General features: G+C 34.7%; 1 long non-coding RNA gene across 1 annotated transcript; it reads left to right on the plus strand.

Annotated features, from left to right (window-relative positions):
- Positions 1-18,060: 18,060 nt before the first annotated feature.
- LOC132633890 (uncharacterized) lies at positions 18,061-19,350 on the plus strand. Its single transcript, XR_009579915.1, has 3 exons — positions 18,061-18,565; positions 18,851-18,939; positions 19,061-19,350. It is a non-coding gene; the product is annotated as an uncharacterized LOC132633890 (long non-coding RNA).
- The last annotated feature ends 1,156 nt before the right edge of the window (positions 19,351-20,506 follow it).

The following is a 20,506-nucleotide window of genomic DNA, read 5'->3' on the forward strand; positions in this document are numbered from 1 at the left end:
TCTCGTGAGTGGCTTTTTCAAGCACATTTTGTTACCTTTTGAGCACTAAAGATAAATACACCTCCATTATGATGGTTAGTAACTGACAATGCACACAATCATATATATATAGACACACACACAGGTGTACTGAATCGAAGTATAACTTATTCACAAATTACTGCAGAAGTGTGTCGATTCATTCTCCTTTAAGTATTGAATTTCCTTCTGCCAAGCTCCTATATTAAAATATGGCAATTTGGTGTTGCCTACACTATCTTATGATCAAAATGTTGTAACTCATTCTTGAACAATTATATTAATCAAATTCAACTATCATTCTGATCGAGAGTAAGCAATGATAAACTACAAGTTCCATTCATTCAGCCGCACGTGTGATCAAGTTGCAGATGTCCTATACATCGAGACCACTTACATTCATGGTAAGATTAAGGCGAAATATGTATTAAACTAACTATAGTTTAGTGATAAGAATGTCTATAAATATATGTGACATATGTTTAGTGGTTGGTATAAACATCGAGTATGACTAAATCGTTTAACTTTTGAACTATTAAAATAAGCACTAAAGCAAACTTTTAGCTTTGAGGCATGTAAGAGCATAGGTTCTTTAACTGTAATCCTCCATAGAATTTGACCAGACTTTAATGGTATCTCCGTTAAATAGCATTATATTGATTAGACTTAAATTCTATTTTTTTAAAAAAGAATTTGGAGGTGTTATGATAAGTATGCGGATTGTGAAACCACTAAAATTATTATGAAATAGAATTGTGATTTAGAATTCATATACTATCAATTTTGTCTCTGCCCTTCATGACTCACGTCAACCATTTGCCTTCCACGGACCGATAGTTAAATAATATTACAGGCCACTAGGAAATGTGACCGCTTCTATTATTGTACAAGTTGTTTGATTTTACATACTAATTACATAGAATTATAATGCAGTGACTTTTTATGCGTGTATTAATAATAAAGGGATTGCTATGTAGTGATTAATAATAAGAAGATTGATATACATGAATTACTTATTCTAAAAGGTCAATTTTCTCTTTCAAAAATTTAATCCTCACATTGGTAATACATGTATTCTTATTTTACATTATATTTCATGGTCTATATGATACATAGATTCTAGCATAATTTACTTAATTCTAGAATCTATTTATATCTCTCGTATATGTGTGTACATCTACCTTGTATACTTGTGTACTTCTGTATATCATGTATATCTGTTGTATTCATGAAAATCAATGTGTGATATACAATGATATATACGACATCCATATTTGATGCTTTAATAAGTGTCTTGTATTGGTGATGAAATGAGAATCATAGATTATGTGATTGAGAAGCATGGTCGTAGGAGTGTGTGTATTCTTCAGAGATGAACCTTTTACATTGTGTATGCATTGGCATGAAGCCTTGTGAATCTGTAGTGGTGCACAATTCAGTAACTTAATAATGTATATGCTTCAGTGAACCATGAGTGGAATTAAGTACTGCGGATGGAGAATGGTTATTTCATGATGACTGTGTCGGCTAGGATTAGGATGAAGAAGATGAAAGTGTTTGTGACTAGTGACAGATATATAGCTTATTAGCTACGGGTTCAATTGAACCCAGTTTTTTCGAATCGGCACGTGGATTATGTGGAATGCACTAAAAAAATATTATAAAAACTATATTTTTAAATTAATAATTTCAAAAGTACAGTAAGTTCAATACTAAGAATTTTAAAGGCTGAACCAATCTAGTTCAAATGCCAAAGCCGCATCTATCCATGAGCTGTGTTATTGGGGGATTTGGATAGCAGCTGCCAATTCTTTTGGGATACAATTACTAAATCCAATCCTTGACTAAAATATTTGTAATACTCCCTCCATTTCAATTTAAGTGTCTAACTTTTCGTTTTTATTTGTTCCAAAAAGAATGCATCTTCCTATATTTAGTAAATTAGCTATTCATACATGACATATTTATAATCACAAAATCCAATGGACATTTTATTACACTACACACTCTTTTTATTTTATTAAATTTGTGTCCAATCAAACTAAGACGGAGGGAGTAGTTGCAGAGGTGAAGACAGGATTTGAAGCTTGTGGGTTCGGGATTCTAATGCGTTCAAGTTATTAGGTTTTAACGTAACAATTTATACATATTCAATAAATTTTTCAAGACAAATGCAGGGTTTCAACCAAAGTTACTGGGTTCGGCCGAACCCGCAATGATATATATGTCAATTTTCCATTATATTTTGTAATTACTTGCCTTGGGGACTCGTAAATTAATTAAAGGAAATATAAAGTTATTGTTTAACTATGTAATGTGTTTGGGCCACTCACTATCAGTCTAGTCACTAAATGTCTCCATTTGCACTAAGGAATGCTCTAGTTTGCGGTCAATGGCGACTGATTGTATGTCCGTTGACATGAATGACTTGTGAAGCTACTGTTTGTTGCTAGCAGTCTGTCAATGTCTCTTTCTTAACTTTGTGTGATGGAGAACCGAATAAGGTGGTTGAAATTTATTAGGCTAATCAATTTCTTATAAATGAGGAGTAACTAGAGTTCAACTCTAATACGTTCAATCACGGTGAGACCTCTATAACAATCATTTTCTATAATAACATTGTTAAGTTAATGTTTTAATTAATTTTGAAACATTTCATCTGATAAAAGTTTTCAAACTAAATGAATGTGAATTTGAAGATACATTCTTCATTTAGTATTTTACGTTTTAGGTTCTTGAAAGTTACATGAAAGTTGCATGTATTTTAAGAAAAATTCATGAACCTATTTTAAATCCTATTTAATGAAAACTTTTATGTTATGTAATTTTTATCCTATAAATAGTGTTTCATTCTTTTGGAAAAGGCAAGCACTTCAAGAAAACAATTTCCCCTAAAAACTTTAGAGACATTGATCAAAAGGTGAAATCACCAATTCAAGAATAGAAGAGCAACTTTCTTGAATAATACTTGTTGTGGCTTAGTTGAATCCCGAAGATAGAGTTGTTATTTATTCTTCCGTTTGCTCGTGGGAGAGACTCCAACTATCTTCAAGAAACGTCTTAACGTGCCTCTAAGCCAAGCAAGTTTATTTTGGATTTCTTTTATTATTATCATCCTTGTTCTAACAATTTGAAGATAGTTGTCTCTATGGCTACTACATCAATATTGAATGGTGTTCCATCTCTGCCTAATCCTAATTTTGAAATATTCGATGGCAAAGACTTTCCTAGATGGCGTGGAAAGATGGAATTCTTTTTAAGACGGTTGAAGTTGGCATATGTTCTTGAACAACCTTGTCCTAATGCTCCTGGTTCTGAGGTAGCAACTGCTGAGGCTACTTTGATTAAAGAACAAATTGCCAAGTGGAAAGATGATGATTATTTATGTAAGAATTATATTCTTGGAGGAATGTCCAACAAATTTTATGATCAATATTATACCAAGTGCAAATTTGCTAAGGATATTTGGGACACTCTCCAAAATATCTATTTGGCGGAAGAGGCAAGTTCAAAGAAATTTCTTGTTTCAAACTATATGGAGTTCAAAATGGTTGATGATAAGTCAATCACTGAACAAGTGCAAGAATTCCAACTTATAGCTAATAAAATTGCTATCTCTGGAATTGCTCTTGATGAAAATTTTCATGTTGGTGCTATTGTCTCGAAACTTCCTTCCTCTTGGAAAGAATACAGAAGCAAACTCTTACACAAAAAAGAAGATTTGACTCTTGAGCAATTGTTGCAGCATTTGCAAATTGAACAAGAGACTCGATATCGTGACAATAATATTTTGAAGGAACCCGTCATGAAAGCTCATGTGGTTGAAGAAAAATCAACCAAGAAGGAATCTGTTAATAAGAAAATTCCGAAGGCAAAGAGAAGTACGAATTTTAAGCGTACTAGTACCAATTCTAAGTCGGTTGAATGTTACCACTGTCACAAATTTGGTCACTATGCGCGTGATTGTAAAATTCTTAAAGCTGAAAAGAAGAAAGAAAAGGCAAATAATCATGGAAAAGATGAATTTGTAGCAATGGTTACCGAAGCATTTGTAGCAGGAAATCAAGTGGAATGGTGGATAGACACTGGCGCAACTCGTCATATATCAGGTGATCGAAATGCTTTCAAGACCTATGAATTAGTGGGGGACGATAAAGTTTTGTATATGGGAAACTCGTCCTCTGCTAAGGTTGTGGGAAAAGGAACTGTTGAATTGAAGTTTACTTCCGGAAAGATAGTCACGCTGATGGACGTGTTGCATGTTCCTGAAATTCGGAAGAACTTGGTGTCAGGTACGCTTCTTTCGAAGCATGCTTTTAGAATGATTTTTGAGGCAGATAAATTTATACTGTCTAAGAATGGCATATTTGTTGGAAAAGGCTATGCTACAAATGGAATGTTCAAACTCAATATTGATAATGAAAATATTTCTGCTTATATTGTGGAGTCTCTAGATTTATGGCATGAACGTCTTGGTCATGTGAATTTTAGATCCATACAACTTATGGTGAAAAATGGATTAATTAAGGAGTGTGGAAAAGATCATACTACTAAGTGTCTTACTTGTAGTAAATGCAAGATAACAAAGAAACCTTTTAAGACGGTTGAAAGGACATCCACACTTTTGGAATTAATTCACACTGATATCTGTGAGATGGATTGTTTGTCATGTCATGGTAAGAGATATTTTATCACTTTCATTGACGATTACTCAAGATATACATGTCTTTCCATTAAGAACAAAAGATAAGGCATTTGAGTCTTTCAAAACATATAAAGCAGATGTTGAAAATAAATTGAGTTTGAAGATTAAATCAATTAGATCTGATAGAGGTGGAGAATATTTAAAATCAGATTTTATTGATTTTTGTGAAAAAGAAGGCATTGAAAAACAGTTGACTACATCTTATACACCACAACAAAATGGTGTAGCAGAAAGGAAAAATAGGACTTTCATAGAAATGGTTAATTCTATGCTTTATGGATCCGGTATGCCTGGAAATTTGTGGACTGAAGCCTTATTTTCAGCCTGTCATATTTTGAATCGAATACCTTCCAAGAAACTTGAGGCATCCCCTTATGAACTTTGGAAGAATCGAAAGCCAAATATAAATTATTTTAAAGTATGGGGTTGTTTGGCTCATGTTAGATTACCAGATCAACATTTGGCTAAGGTTGGCTATAGAGGAGTAGATTGTGTGTTTATTGGTTATTCTCAGACCAGTAAGGCTTATAGATTCTTAAATCTTGAGACTCCAAATCCTCACACAATTATTGAATCTTTACATGCTAACTTTTTTGAGCATATATTTCCTAAGAAAAAAGAATCTTTAGAACAAGATGCAGGTTCTTTTACATCTCCTCTTAAAAGGAAAACAGTTGAGTCCGTGGAAGAAAGCCATCTGAGGCGCAGTATAAGATCAGCCCAACCAAAGAACTTTGGACCTGATTTTCAAGTTTATTTGGTTGAAAAAGATCCTAAAAGTTACGCTGAAGCAGTATCTTCCCATGATGCTCCTTTTTGACGTGAAGCTATTGATGATGAAATTCATTCTATCATGTCAAATAATACATGGATTTTATCAAATCTTCCTCCTGGGTGTAAACCTATTGGTTGTAGAAGGATTTTTAGGAAGAAATTAAAATCTGATGGTACTATAGATAAGTACAAAGCTCGCTTGGTAGCAAAAGGTTTTACTCAAATGAAAGATATTGATTATTTTGATACCTTTGCACCTGTAACTCGGATGACATCTATTCGGCTCTTAATTGCTTTAGCAGCAATTCATAATATGATAATTCATCAAATGGATGTTAAGACCGCGTTTTTGAATAGAGATCTAGATGAAGAAGTTTACATGAAACAACCAGAGGGGTTTATCATTCCTGGTCAGGAACATAAAATTTGTAAGCTTCGTAAATCTCTTTATGGATTAAAACAAGCTCCAAAGCAATAGCATGAGAAATTTAGAAAGGCCATAATTTCTAATGGCTACTCAATCAATGGTGGCGATATATGCATATTCAGTAAATTTCAAGAAAATTCTGGAGTTATAATTTGTCTCTATGTGGATGATTGATCTTTGGAACTGATATTGAAAGAGTTAAAGAAACAAAATCATTTCTTGCTTCTCAGTTTGAAATGAAGGATCTTGGAGAAGCTGATGAAATTTTGGGCATTAAAATTGTGAGATCAGCTAATGGTTTGACTCTTACTCAAGCAAATTATATTGAGAAAGTTCTGAAGAGGTTTGGTCATTTTAATGACAAGCCTGCTCCTACACCATTTGATCCTAGCATCAAACTAGTGCGAAACTCTAGTGACATTCTTGATCAATTGACGTATTCTCAGATTGTTGGGAGTATTATGTATGCCATGCATTGTACCAGGCCAGATATTGGTTATGCAGTAGGAATTTTGAGCAAGTTTACCAGTAACCCCACAGTTGAACATTGGAATGCCTTAATTCGTGTTTTAAGATATCTAAAGGGCACGATTAATAATGGCCCACATTATTCTACCTTTCCAGCAGTTATTGAAGGCTATAGTAATGCTACTTGGAATTCTGATCCAAATGACTCTAAATCTATTACTGCTTGGATTTTCACTTTGGCCGGAGCAGCAATCTCTTGGAAATCAAAGAAGCAGCCATGTATTACTCACTCAACCATGGAGTCAGAATTTATAGCTATGTCTTCTGCTGGAGAAGAAGCTGACTGGCTTCGAAGTATGTTGATAGATATTCCTATGTGGAGTAAGCCAATGCCACCTTTGACTATCTATTGTGATAATAAAGCTGCTATTTTTCGGGCTTCAAGTGATTGTTACAATGGCAAATCAAGGCAAGTTCGTCTCAAATACAATCATGTGAGAAGACTATTGGAGGATGGCATAATATCACTTCAATATGTGAAGTCCAGATTTAATCTAGCAGATCCTTTGTCTAAAGGGTTAGGCAAAGAGTTAGTAATGGAAACTTGTAAAGGGATGGGAATAAAGCCTGTTGTAAATTAATTGTACTTTATGGTAACCCTACCTAATGATGTAATCTTAGGTTCAAAGGGAAAAACAAGTAAAGTTACAATTGTGGAGCATATCAATAAAACTTTCATTTCTTCAAAGAGTGAGTAAATGTGCATAGGTTGAGATTCTATTCTCTTAATAAATCTATAAGACCGATCTCGGTTGAAGTTAGTATGACGACTTTTGATAGATTTACCAATATTCCTACTGTAGAGGAGGATGAGATTATATTCTCTTAATAAGTCTATAAACCGGTATTGGTTGGAGTGTGTAGGAACCCTCTTGATAGATTTATCGACACTTTGCTTTAAAGAAGGATGAGATTAAATTCTCTTAATGAATTCATAGACTGTTTGGTCGGAGTATGCAAAGTTACTCTTGATGAATTCACCGCGCTAAGTGCGAAGTGGAGGCCGCTTCAATAAGATTTTTAACAGGGAAATCTTAAAGCACTTAGTTTAAAGGATTCATGACACATGGTCGTAAGGTGTCAAAGGATTACGATTTTCACCGGAACATAGTAATGTGCGTGGAAATTTTTCTACTTCATTTAATGATCTACTCAGTTCAAGATTCGTTCACTAAGTAGTCAATGATTTAGAATGTATTCACTAGCTAATGGTTCAAGTCCAAAAGACACCATTATTGATGCATATTACTAGATTAATGTCTCAAAATATTTTCAAAATTTCTTGAAACAAGTGGGGGATTGTTAAGTTAATGTTTTAATTAATTTTGAAACATTTCATCTGATAAAAGTTTTCAAACTAAATGAATGTGAATTTGAAGATACATTCTTCATTTAGTATTTTACGTTTTAGGTTCTTGAAAGTTACATGAAAGTTGCATGTATTTTAAGAAAAATTCATGAACCTATTTTAAATCCTATTTAATGAAAACTTTTATGTTATGTAATTTTTATCCTATAAATAGTGTTTCATTCTTTTGGAAAAGGCAAGCACTTCAAGAAAACAATTTCCCCTAAAAACTTTAGAGACATTGATCAAAAGGTGAAATCACCAATTCAAGAATAGAAGAGCAACTTTCTTGAATAATACTTGTTGTGGCTTAGTTGAATCCTGAAGATAGAGTTGTTATTTATTCTTCCGTTTGCTCGTGGGAGAGACTCCAACTATCTTCAAGAAACGTCTTAACGTGCCTCTAAGCCAAGCAAGTTTATTTTGGATTTCTTTTATTATTATCATCCTTGTTCTAACAAACATTTTGTTGCAGTCATAAGTTTTGTGATTTCAACTCTAACACGTTCAATTACGGTGAAACCTCTATAACAATCATTTTCTATAATAACATTTTGTTATAGCAGTCGTGATTTTTGTGACATAGATTTTTATGTTATGTTATATTATATGTTCTCTATAACAGAATTTTGCATTTTTGCGATAACAGCCCAAATATATCGAGACAAACATGTTATAAAGAGTTTTAACTATATATGTTCCTAGGTTACCTGAAAGATAAATAAGGTAATCAGACAAATAATAGTGAAATTAATAATCTGAAAAAGGAAAATCACTTGTTATGCTAATTTGATACAGAGGAATAGTTAAATAATTAAATCCAATTAACTACTATTATTTATAATTTAGATAATAATTCAATTAAGTATTATTTCTCCACACCCCCACACCAGACCTTTTGAAAACCATCTTATTTGGACAAAACATAAAATTCTCAAAGTCCACGCTTCATTCAAGTGACTGGCTGCAACAAGTTGGTCGGTTGAAAAAAGTAAATTAATTCCAAAAGGATTTAAGTGACAGTCGAATGAATTTTTTATATCATCAATGTATCATGTATGTTAACTTACTACTATAAGTATTCACTTTAAAATTTATTAGAGATTGCCCAATAATACAGTTATCTATAATTACTGCTCAAACAATTTAATTATGTAAATATTTTTTACATCATTAATACATACTCCGTCCGGTTTAATATTATTTAGTATTTTTGTATTTGCACACCCTTAAAAAATACTTACTCTTATAAACTAAGAAGGATATTGACTAGATTATCCTTAATCAGGTTTTGCATCTTGCTAAAAAGAGCATTGAAATTTGAAGTGTATATCTATTGTGAAAACAATATGGCCTAATATTATGTAAGTATTAAATGTTTTTGAAGAAATAATAAAAGTACTTATCTAATAGGGAAAATAGCGATTTTAGTCTCTGTGTTATAACTTTATTCCAGTTTTGGTCTTTGTGTAATTCAACTAAGCATATTTAATCTTCAATAGCATGTACGTGCTCTTTTGATCCCTTAAACTATGGAAGTTAAAAACTTAACGGAATCGTTATTTTTATTCAAAATAAAAAGTAAAAATAGTAGTTAAATGAGATTGGAGCTACGACTCAAAGGGTTACTTGGCTCTATATCTTCTTCTTCTTCTTTTCAAGGTAAAAATGGGAGATCCTTTGTCAACTTTTGTCAGGCATCTTCTTGCCCGAGAATTTTTAGGTTAAACTTTTCAAACCTTTTTTTTTTTTCTTAATTTTGATATTTTCAAATCTTTTGACTGAATTATATCTTTAAAAGTTATGATCTGTCCAGACAAATATGTTCATCCCTCTCAAAATGTTAAGATAAAATCAATTTAATTAAAAAGCATATTCCTCAAATATAGAATTATAGAAAGGTAGAAAAGAAGAAATTCTAGTAATGCTCATTGTAATTAAAAAATACTTATTTAGAATGTATAAATAAGATAAATTTGATAAAATAAAATTATTATCCTTTTTATTACGTAAAATACCATCTGTTTTGGACCAAAATAAAAAAGATAAAACACAAAAAGAGTATCTATCATTCTAGAATACTGGATAGAGTCAACATATGCCTCCGTAAAACATGGCTGTAAGCTGTTATTTTAGACTTTTAAGACCCTTAATTAATTTGACTGATAAGCTCAAAGAACCAAGTCTACTTTTATAAGGAAAATAATTCTCGAAAGAAACAATATTTTGGGGGAGTATAGGAAGAAAATTATAAATACTAGGCTTTTTTTTTTTTTTTAAAATAAAGTTCAATGAGTTTGGCCTAGGGCTAATTTTATATATTTTTCTCAAAACGAATCCAGAAGTATGTACAAATGTAGCCAAAAAGGCTAATGGAAAATGCAAAATTTAATCTAATGACCAAATTAAGACTTATAACTTGTCTTAATTTGATATTAAAAATTGTTAAAGAATTAACTAATAGACTAAAAATTGGAAAAATGCAATGAATAACTTGATCCAGAGCAGCTGATGATCAAATAACACCAAAAACCTACTCCATAAAGAAATGATCCATGCCATGAGTGGAGACTTTTGTTTCTGTATCTCACATGCTCTATATGTGGCCCTCAATATGTACCAAGGCAGTACATTCTCTAACTATTGACCAGGTCTCAGTACGATGAGCATCCCGGGGTGCTAATACCACCCACTGAGAAACAGCCACTAAATAGAAATTGTATGCCCATGTGTACCAAAAGGCTTGTAGTGATCCATGTGCTCCTGATATTGCCAAAACTCCTCTGCTACTGAATTCTGCACTTATTTCTCTGCTGCATCTTGTGTTGATCAGTAGCAGCTGATGCATCTCTCAATTTTACTGGTGTGTGGTCCAGCTATAACCATACATTCAGCTCCACGTTATATCAGTAATTGGTCCAGAGTTGTAAAGCAAGTAGCTTTCCATGATTCAGCAAATCTGGTGCTTAAGGTCTTCCTTGCATCCAATCCTGCAAAAAAGAACGCAATGTTAGTATTAAATACCACCATGTTCTCCTCCCATAGGACTTGAACATGATGGTAGAAAACTCTCCTTTTTACTCCTTTTTACTCCATACATTTTCACCAGCAGCCAGCCTGCAAATATCAGTCCATTGAACTATCTGCATATGACAGCCTTTATGCATATTTCATGTATCTTAGCAACCTCAGAACACCACCAATCAAAAACTTTTCCCCTGGTGCCTTCAGCATTTTCCCAGATCACAAGCATTGTGAACACCAGCCCAACAACCAAATTCAACCATCTTTTCCTCTTCATCCTACCAGCAAGCCATAAAAAGCCAATTCTGCCTATTATTTCCCTTTTACCACTGGTGTCTTCAAAGATGATCCTGATTCTCAGCAACCATTGAATTTGTACCAAGTCATGGAAGTTCCTGATGTCCTTATTCATCCATTTCCCTTGATCTGCAAAGAAGCAAATCCTTTTCCCCATATCAGAAACCATCTTCAATCCAGTTTGCACATTATTTCCAAAAAAGTCATCAACATCTTATGACACCACAATAGCCAGCAACCAATCCAAAATACCCCTGATGCAGTATTGCAAACACCAGTTTTTAACTTTGCTCTTGCACTCCATCAGTTGTCCTCCTCCACCAGCAACCAGTAGAAACCTTTGATGCACCTGCATTGTTTGAAGCAAAACCAAGAACCTCAGACCTGCCAGTATTGCAACTACCAGTTCAGCAGCAGTGTGATAAATACTAGTACTAGTAGTTATCCAAGTTTTTTTTTTTTTTTGCGCAAGCAACCACTAAGAAATCTTAGTAGAGGGATATTTTATTAAAAATAAAATAAAACAAAACAAACAAATAGAGTCAGGGGTCTAAGCCGACCAAAAAGCAGAACAAAAAAAAACATCACACAAATTCGAAAAGTTGAAGCCTAAGGGTTTTCTCCTCTTCTAATCCGCCGGATCTGGCCGCAAAATGACCGGAATTGGACTTCACCATAGCTCCGATACGAGCTTCTCTGCTCTAGACGCACCTCAAGCTTTCACTAGGTGCCGTGAATCCATCGCCATGGAGTTGATTCTCTGAGGAAACTCGATCTTGATCTATGAGGTAAAGTTTCAACCCATCCCTTCAAAAACTTACTTAATCCTGTGCTGATGTTGTTGAATAGAAGCTCCATTCCATGTATCTAGCATGTGACTCGTAGAGTATCTCTATAGTTGAAATCCGTAGCTCATATCAACCTCGTGGAACTGTGTGAATGTTGTTGCATATGGTACTGTTGATTCTCTTGTCGAACATAGCTTGTAGTTCTCAACCTTCAGAACTAAGTCTAGATGTGACTGTAACTGCTGAAAGGTCAAGATACCCCAAAATTACACGTCTTGATAATACCTCTGTAAACCACTGAAAAAAATTACTTCTGTGTTAATCCCCTATTGTCACTACTTCAATGGGCTGAGCCATAGGCTAATACCACCATTAGAAGTCTTAACAGTATTGAATTAACACAGTTAACCTTAATAATCAGTAAAAGCTGTGTTTTTGGCATTCCTAATTCTAAGATTAGGAATTTGGTGCTTGTCAAGGTTCAACAATCTCCTCCCCGCACTAGGCAATTCTGAGAAATTATAAAATCTTGATGTACCTGCAAAAAAAAAAAAAAGCAAGGTTAGTTAAAAAATCAGCTAGTGAATTTCCTGACCGGAAGACATGTTGTATTATCACATTATTATGCTCCACCAAACTCCTTATTCTATCAACTAATGTGATAATACACCATGGGGCCTCCCATCTTCCTTCAATTACATTCTTCATCATCATAGAATCAGTCTCCATAATCAAAGGATGCAATTCATTCTCCATACAATACAGTAGCCCCTCTAAAACCCCTTTTGCTTCTGCCACCACATTAGTATTATGCCCAATACTTTGACACTGGGCATAAACTAAATCTCCATTCCAGTTTTTCACACAAAAGCCATAAGAGCTAGGGCCAGGATTCCCTCTAGATGCTCCATCAGAATTGCGCTTATACCACCTCTTCCAAGGGATTTTTCGGCAGACAGTTTTGGTCATTAATAATGGCTTGTATTCCTCCAAAAAAGCAATCAACCCTGGCCATAAAAAGGGGATATTTTTCAACCATGGATATCTACACTTTGCCAAATAGTACAAATTATTATTAATCTCATGAATCACCCTTCTAAAACTAACATTTCCTCCATGTTTTATAGTATTCCTCCTCTTCCATAACTCCCAAGTAACCATTGCTGGCACTGCATGAAGAATGGGTTGGAACTTCACAGCACATTTTATTTTTCCATCAATTCCTGAGCACCTGATGAATCTGGGACAGATTTATGTGAATTCCAACAGCATCCTTAAATACCTTCCACACCCCTATAGCAAAACTTCCTATCAAAAATAAATGCGGCACAGTTTCCTATTGAGGAATATCACAACAGTAACACCTAGAAACAATAGGAATATGCATTCTCATTAACTTGTCATCTGTAGAAAGCTTAAATTTCCACAATCTCCATAGGAAAAAGAGATTTTAAATGGCACCCCCTTGATCCATATCTGTCTATAAACATCTTGTTTCTGTTCCCTGTGTCTCACAAGTTGCCATGCACTATTAACAGTGAATTTTCCTGTACTAGTGATAAGTTGGTATTTTACCAACTTATCTCTTCTTTAATCTTATATTTTTGCTATGTTTGCTTGAGAAAATAGTGCATTTAATATCGTTTACATCTATTTTACAGGTTTTATGTGATTTAGAAGTGATCGGAAGAAACCAAGTGAAAATTAACTCAAAAAGAGGCCAAATGGGACAGTTTTGCAAAACTGTCCAAACTGGACAGTTTTGCAAAAACGGGCCAGATCTGCAAAAACGGGCAGAATTGCAAATCTGAAAAATGGGGAATAAAATAGAGGCTTAGGGCAGAAAACACAAATCTTTGGCACAACACACAAGTTCTTGGAGGCTAGGGTTCATCACCAACACCTTGGAAGACAAGATTTGGAGACACCAATGAGAAATTCTTTACCCATTTCTTCTACTCTTGCTATGTATTGAATATTTATGTGTGTAGTATTTCATTTCAATACTTGAATTTCGTTTATGGAAATATTCTTGATTAAAGTTTGGATTGAATCTCTTGTTTTGCTTATGTGTTGAATGATTTTATTCCTAATGAAGTGAGTTATTGTTTCTTTAATTAATCTCATTTTGAATGATTCTTAAGGGAGTAGCTAACCCTAAGACTTGCCCATTTATTTCGGTTTAAACTTGGAAGAGGCAAACTCGGGATTGGGAAAGATTAATTAACAAGAATTTGGGGCGTTAACCCTCATCTAATGGAAATCGACCTAGGAATAGGCGACACCACTTGTAGCCATATTCGGGTGTTCTTAATGCTCCTAATTGCTTTAGGGATATTCAATTAGGTAGTCTAGTTAGTCTTCGGAAGAAGCTAATTTAGAGTCATTATCCGAGGCTAAGTAATATAAACTCACCATTATTTGTAAATCATGAAGTACATTGGATCGTTACTTGAGCGTAGTTTCCCTTGTATCCATGCTTGTGGTCATTGATCATTTTACTTGCTTTCTAGGTTAGTTTACATTTTTGCATTAGTTATAATTCTCTCAAACAAAACCAAAACATTATCTATCGTTTGACTTTAGCGTAGTTGGTGAAAATTCCTACTTTTCCTAATCGCCTACATATTGTTCTCTGTGGGATTCGACCCCGACTCATAGTTGGGTAAATTATATTTGCATACGACCGTGCCCATTCTAATTAATAGGGTGGATTTGGACGGTATCAAAAATGGCGCCGTTGCCGGGGAACAATTTGGCGTATTTAGGTTAGTTTGGGATTTAAGCTAACTTGCTTTGGTCCAAACTTTCTTTGCTTTCTAAAAAAAAAAAAAAAAAAAAAAAAAAAAAAAAAAAAAAACTGTCCAGTTTTTTTTGCAGAAACTGTCCAGTTCTGAAAAACTGCCCAGTTTTTGCAAAACTGTCCAGTTTCTGAAAAACTGTCCAGTTTTTGTTTCTGCAGAAACTGTCCAGTTTTTGCTTCTGCAGAAACTGTCCAGTTTTTGCTTCTGCAAAACTGTCCAGTTTTTGAAAAACTGTCCAGTTTTTGCTTTTGCTAAAAAAAAAAAAAATGACATCATATAATGAAAATTGGTTGGATGGTAATTGTTCATACTTTGATGACCCATGTCCATATTGTGGAGGACCTCACTTTTGGCAAGATTGTGAAAATGCTCCCGGGAGAGAGATGTGTGCACCGTCTCAATCCTATGATGGGAATATTTGTAATATATGTGGTGGTCAAAATGGACATTGGAGTGATTGTCCTAATTATTCTCCTTCCCCTCCCCCAAGTTGTTTTAATGAAAATACTAGTTGTGCTTTTGAGTTTGATAGGAACAATGATATGGCAAACGAAGGGCAAAATACCGGATATGAAGGTATCATGGAATTGCTCCAAGCATACTTTGACCGGGAAAGGGAGGAGGAGCGAGAACTCGTCGGGCAATCCATTTTAGAAATGAACAAATCACTTGAGGATGAAAATTTTTCAATTTCCATGGATGTGCCTATTCCTCAAAATGAAGTAGTTGAAGAAGAGATTTCAAATTTACAAGATGAGCCCGAAAATTCTTGTGACCACAACAAGAGTTGTGAAATTGAAGAAGTGGTTCAACTTGAAGAAAATGAGCTAAGTCATAAAGAAGAAATCTCCAATACTCGAAAAAAGAAAATTGAGGAAATGTTAAGTGGCATTATGGAGAGAAATGAAAAATATGGGCAATCCAGTTTTTTTTTTTTTTTTTAGAAAGCAAAGAAAGTTTGGACCAAAGCAAGTTAGCTTAAATCCCAAACTAACCTAAATACGCCAAATTGTTCCCCGGCAACGGCGCCAAAATTTGATACGCTCAAATTACACCTATTAATGGCGTAAAGCGGACGTTGTCAAATATAGTAACCCAACAAGGTTGGGGTCGAATCCCACAGGGAATATGGAGAGAAAAGAGTACTAATCGTATGCGATACCAATCTTTAAAGGCTTTAATCCTATTCCGGATAGTTTGAATTGATTGTTGAATAATGTAATTGAATACTTTGACTTAGAATGTAATTAATATGAGAGAGAGACTAAGGTTGTGTTTCCCAATTTGATTAGATATTATGCTTCGGATTTCAATGTGATATACTTCTAATGGTTGTTCTAAGAATATGCACTTGATCTCTTAAAGACTTCTTAATGTTTCCCAACAGTTAAGCAGTATTTCCTCTTTATGATTCTTCCGAATATAAAAGAGTTACAATCGAAGAGCGACCAATAATGCCAATTTAGACTTATTCTTATTCCTAAGTTAGTCTATTAAACGAGGGTTAACGCCTCGAGTCATTGTTATTCAATCTTACCAATATTGACTCTCTTTCCCAAGAAAAGTCAATATAATGGCTTCGGCTAATGCTTGCAATCATTACCCAACGTTACAACACAAAGATAGAATAAATAACAACAACCATTATGCATATATCAATAATAGAAATCCATTCACATAATACCCATCATGGGATTCACAACCTTAGAATTGAAATTAGCTACTCATAATGTTTCTTGACAGAAAAAGCTTAAAGATTAACATAATACACTTACAATACTAATACAAGATGGAATGAGAGTGAAGTTGTTGCCTTAAATGCTCCAATCACTTCAAGATTAAAAATCTAGGGTTTATGCCTCTAAAATAAAATCTGAATAATGAATTAAAACCCTACATTATGTATTTATAGAGCCAAAAATCGCGCCAAGTTTCTGGACAAAAATGCCCTTACGCCGCATTGTTACGGACCGTAACTCAGGTTACGGTCCGTCCTTCATTTCGTCATTTGACCACTTCGACGTTACGGCCACCATGCGACGGACCGTACCCTGTGTTACGGTCCGTCCTTCTGAAGCGTAAGTGGTGACAATTACTTGGCAACTCTCTGGAATTTTGGATGATGTTACGGTGAAGGGTTACGGACCGTAACATGAGTTACGGACCGTAACACTAAACCGTAACACTGAAGATTTTATTGAAACTCTCTGGAAATTTAGCTCATGTTACGGTGACATGTTACGGACCGTAACATGAGTTACGGACCGTAACACTAAACCGTAACACTGAAGATTTTATTGAAACTCTCTGGAAATTTAGCTCATGTTACGGTGACATGTTACGGACCGTAACATGAGTTACGGACCGTAACACTTCACGGTAACACTGATGGTTTCAATGAAACTTTCTGGAAATTCAGGCCTTGTTACGGTTCAAAGGTACGAACCGTAACATGAGTTACGGACACCGTTACGGTCCGTAACATGAGTTACGGACCGTCGCTTAGCTCAAATTTGTCCGTTTTTCCAGCATTACTTCTCATTTCTGATCCTTAGTTAATCAACCCTATAAAACACAAAAATAACATAAGAAACAATATAAAAACACTTAAAATCAAGCAATATTTCTAGTTACAAAGGCATAAAATGTGCCAAAATTCACGGCACATCACTAACCACCGAGCACCACTCATTCTATTACTCATCATACTCATTACACACTTCTTTAATATTCATGTGCTCATAATCATAGGAAAATCATTTTTCATTTGGAAACATAATTAATTAATATACATAAGCCCTTCGGCTATCAAAATAATTATATATATACAATAGTAACATCGTGAGACCATACTACCCACACATGCGTATCTACGAGCCTCTACTGGAGTACTAGACATATGGACGGGACAGGACCCCGTCGTGCCCAAAATACATATATGTATATATATAGGGCTGGGCATAAAATACCGAAAACCGAATTACCGAACCGAACCGGCTATTTCGGTAATTCGGTAATTCGGTTCGGTATTCGGTACTAAAATTTAAAATTTGGTATTTCGGTTTCGGTATTCGGTATTTACAATTATACCGTTCGGTATTCGGGAAATACCGAATACCGAAATTAAATTACCAATACTATACGTCTATAGGGCCTAAAAGAGTAAAGGGCTAAAGGCCCATTGTAAAAATATTTTAAGTCCAGCCCAAATCCGTAAAAATCAAGTGTAATCTCTAAGATTCTTAACCCTAACACTTCAGTACTTCAGTTCATTTCAGCATTTCCCTTTCTATTCATCCAAAAGACCAAAACCTAACCGAGTAAATAACTTGGACAACTGTGTCTTCATCCAAATTTCTCATCCAAAGCCTGTGATTTCTCCATCTTAATTTTTTATTCTGATCCATCTTCGTACCTCCTTCTTCTTCTTCTTCTTCTTCTTCCGTGAGGTGAGTAGGTGACTGCTGAATTTTTGTTATCCGTTGTTCTCTGTTTACTTACTTGGGTCCTTTCTTGATTTGTTTTTTTTTATCTTGTGGTTCATGTTGGGAGCTTGGGCCTTGGGGTATTCATCTATACAATTCGTTTTCTTCCTTTAATAACTGTCAAAAGGTAATGAAAGGTCATTTCATTTTCACTTATGCTTTTTTGGCTGATAATATTTTTTACAACAGGTAGTACCTTCAGTTGTAAATGTTGCTTTCTCTTCTGTTAATTATCCAGTAGACTAGTACCTCCACCGCTATTAAAGATTCTTATCCAATCAGGGCTATATTGGGCGAGTATTCTGGTGCTGTTCTAGGAGTATTATCTGGGGTACTGTATGGAAGGAGGGGCCATGTTTGGAAAAAGGTGTACTTCTTGTTAAACTACTGTATAAATTTATTTGCTTTGAAATTAGAAAAAAGCCTCATACTTCCATGTGACTTAATTCTCAGATTATTGAAAGCATGAACTTGTTGAGATTAAGGTATTAAAGTTCCTTTAACGTATTAAAGTTCCCACACAAAGAGATTAGTGTAAAAAGTTTAGAAAGGCAGTGGTTGATAATCAAGTTAATCTAGTATCATTGGTGCTTCTAACCAAGAAGTTGGAACTCTAATAGAGTTATGTATTTAACAAAGTTCATTACTCTAGGGTCCACCAGGCACTGGAAAAACACAAACTATCCTTAGGCTTCTTAGTGCCATTTTGCATGCAACTCCTGCTAGAATACACTCCAACAGGTATGCTGCTTAATTTTCTTAGTTACTGCAGATGAATCATATTAGAGAAAAATAATCTGGTTGTTACTATGGCAATTACCAAAGGATAACACATTCTCTTTTATCTACTTAATTTGTGCAGGGCTCGATATATGCCCCAAAACCCATTTATCATTGCTACTGAGACAGTGCTGATTGCTGAAGTTTATGTTTTTTACTACAGTAAACATCCATCTAAGCCTCCTCGAGATGGTGCATGTTATCCAGATTTGAGGTTAAGAGGCCACAGCACAAAGGGTTGTCGTTTGTTATTGAAATAACTTAAGGATTTTTAAAGATCTAACTAGAATGTCTTCAATTCTGGAACTTTTGTCCAGTTGGTATACAATTTCTGCCCAATTTATTTTAAGAATATTTTATGTTGTTGTTACTAATTACATTGACCCCTTGCATAGTATACTTGCATTCTAATATAGTGGACTTCGACTTCAATATGGTATTACCGAATACCGTACCGAACCGAAGTTTGATTTACCTATTACCGAATTACCGAACCGAAGTTTAAAAGTTCGGTATTTGGTATATACTTTGAATTACCGATTACCGAATTACCGAACCTGAACTTTAAAAATACCGAACCGAATACCGAACGTCCAGCCCTATATATATATACACAAAAGAATAGACCAAATAGCATCTCCAAAATAATGGAGTGCTCATGTAAATCTGCTGGTAGCTCCTATGGATCTGCACCGTCTCCCTGTCTACCTGTGGGCATGAACACAGCGTCTAAATAAAACGGACGTTAGTACGAATGTTGTACTGAGTATGTAAGGCATAAACAATAGTGATATATCAATGAAATACGGAGACATCGAGTGAAGAGCAATTTGTAACTGACTGTCACTTAAAACTGAAATAATGCATGCTAACTTACTTCATAATCATCATCATATCATGTATGCATATATGTATAAGTTGTTCGTCCATATAGGTACGGTGTGATAATCATTAGCCCGCGTCCGGGGTATCATCTCATGCCGCCCACTAGTGGTGTCTGCCTATGCCATCTAGACATGGTGTATACGCTGCTCGCTTTAGCGGTGTCTGCCCGGCCATGTAGGCGCGGTATGATATCATTATGTACATCTCATAGACTTGTCATACTCTTAACATATTATTATCATAGTGCATGCTTAGGAACTCAAAGTCAGCTATACTTTATCGGGGTGACAAAAGGCCGTGAACCCCCGATTCTGTTATGGAGCATTCATAAGCATTCTGCCTCACCTTGAAGGAATTATCATATAAGGTGAGTGTATACAATGAACAACATCAATGGATCATAATAATAATCATTAGCTTTGTAGAAACATAGTATCATGGGCCTTAGACTCCTTAGACTTAGACTCATCACTATCATGTTCATATATCTCTTATTCTTAACTCATATGGCTATTCATGAGCATAGACTCTTAGTTTTTTCGGAATGTAGGAAATTCACGGAGGAGGAAATATTATACTATAGATTCATGCCTTAGAAAGAAGGGACTAGCCTTACATACCTCTTTCGTTTAGCTATTCTATC

This window comes from Lycium barbarum, chromosome 3 (assembly GCF_019175385.1).
Source record: "Lycium barbarum isolate Lr01 chromosome 3, ASM1917538v2, whole genome shotgun sequence".
In the NCBI taxonomy this organism is placed as follows: domain Eukaryota; kingdom Viridiplantae; phylum Streptophyta; class Magnoliopsida; order Solanales; family Solanaceae; genus Lycium; species Lycium barbarum.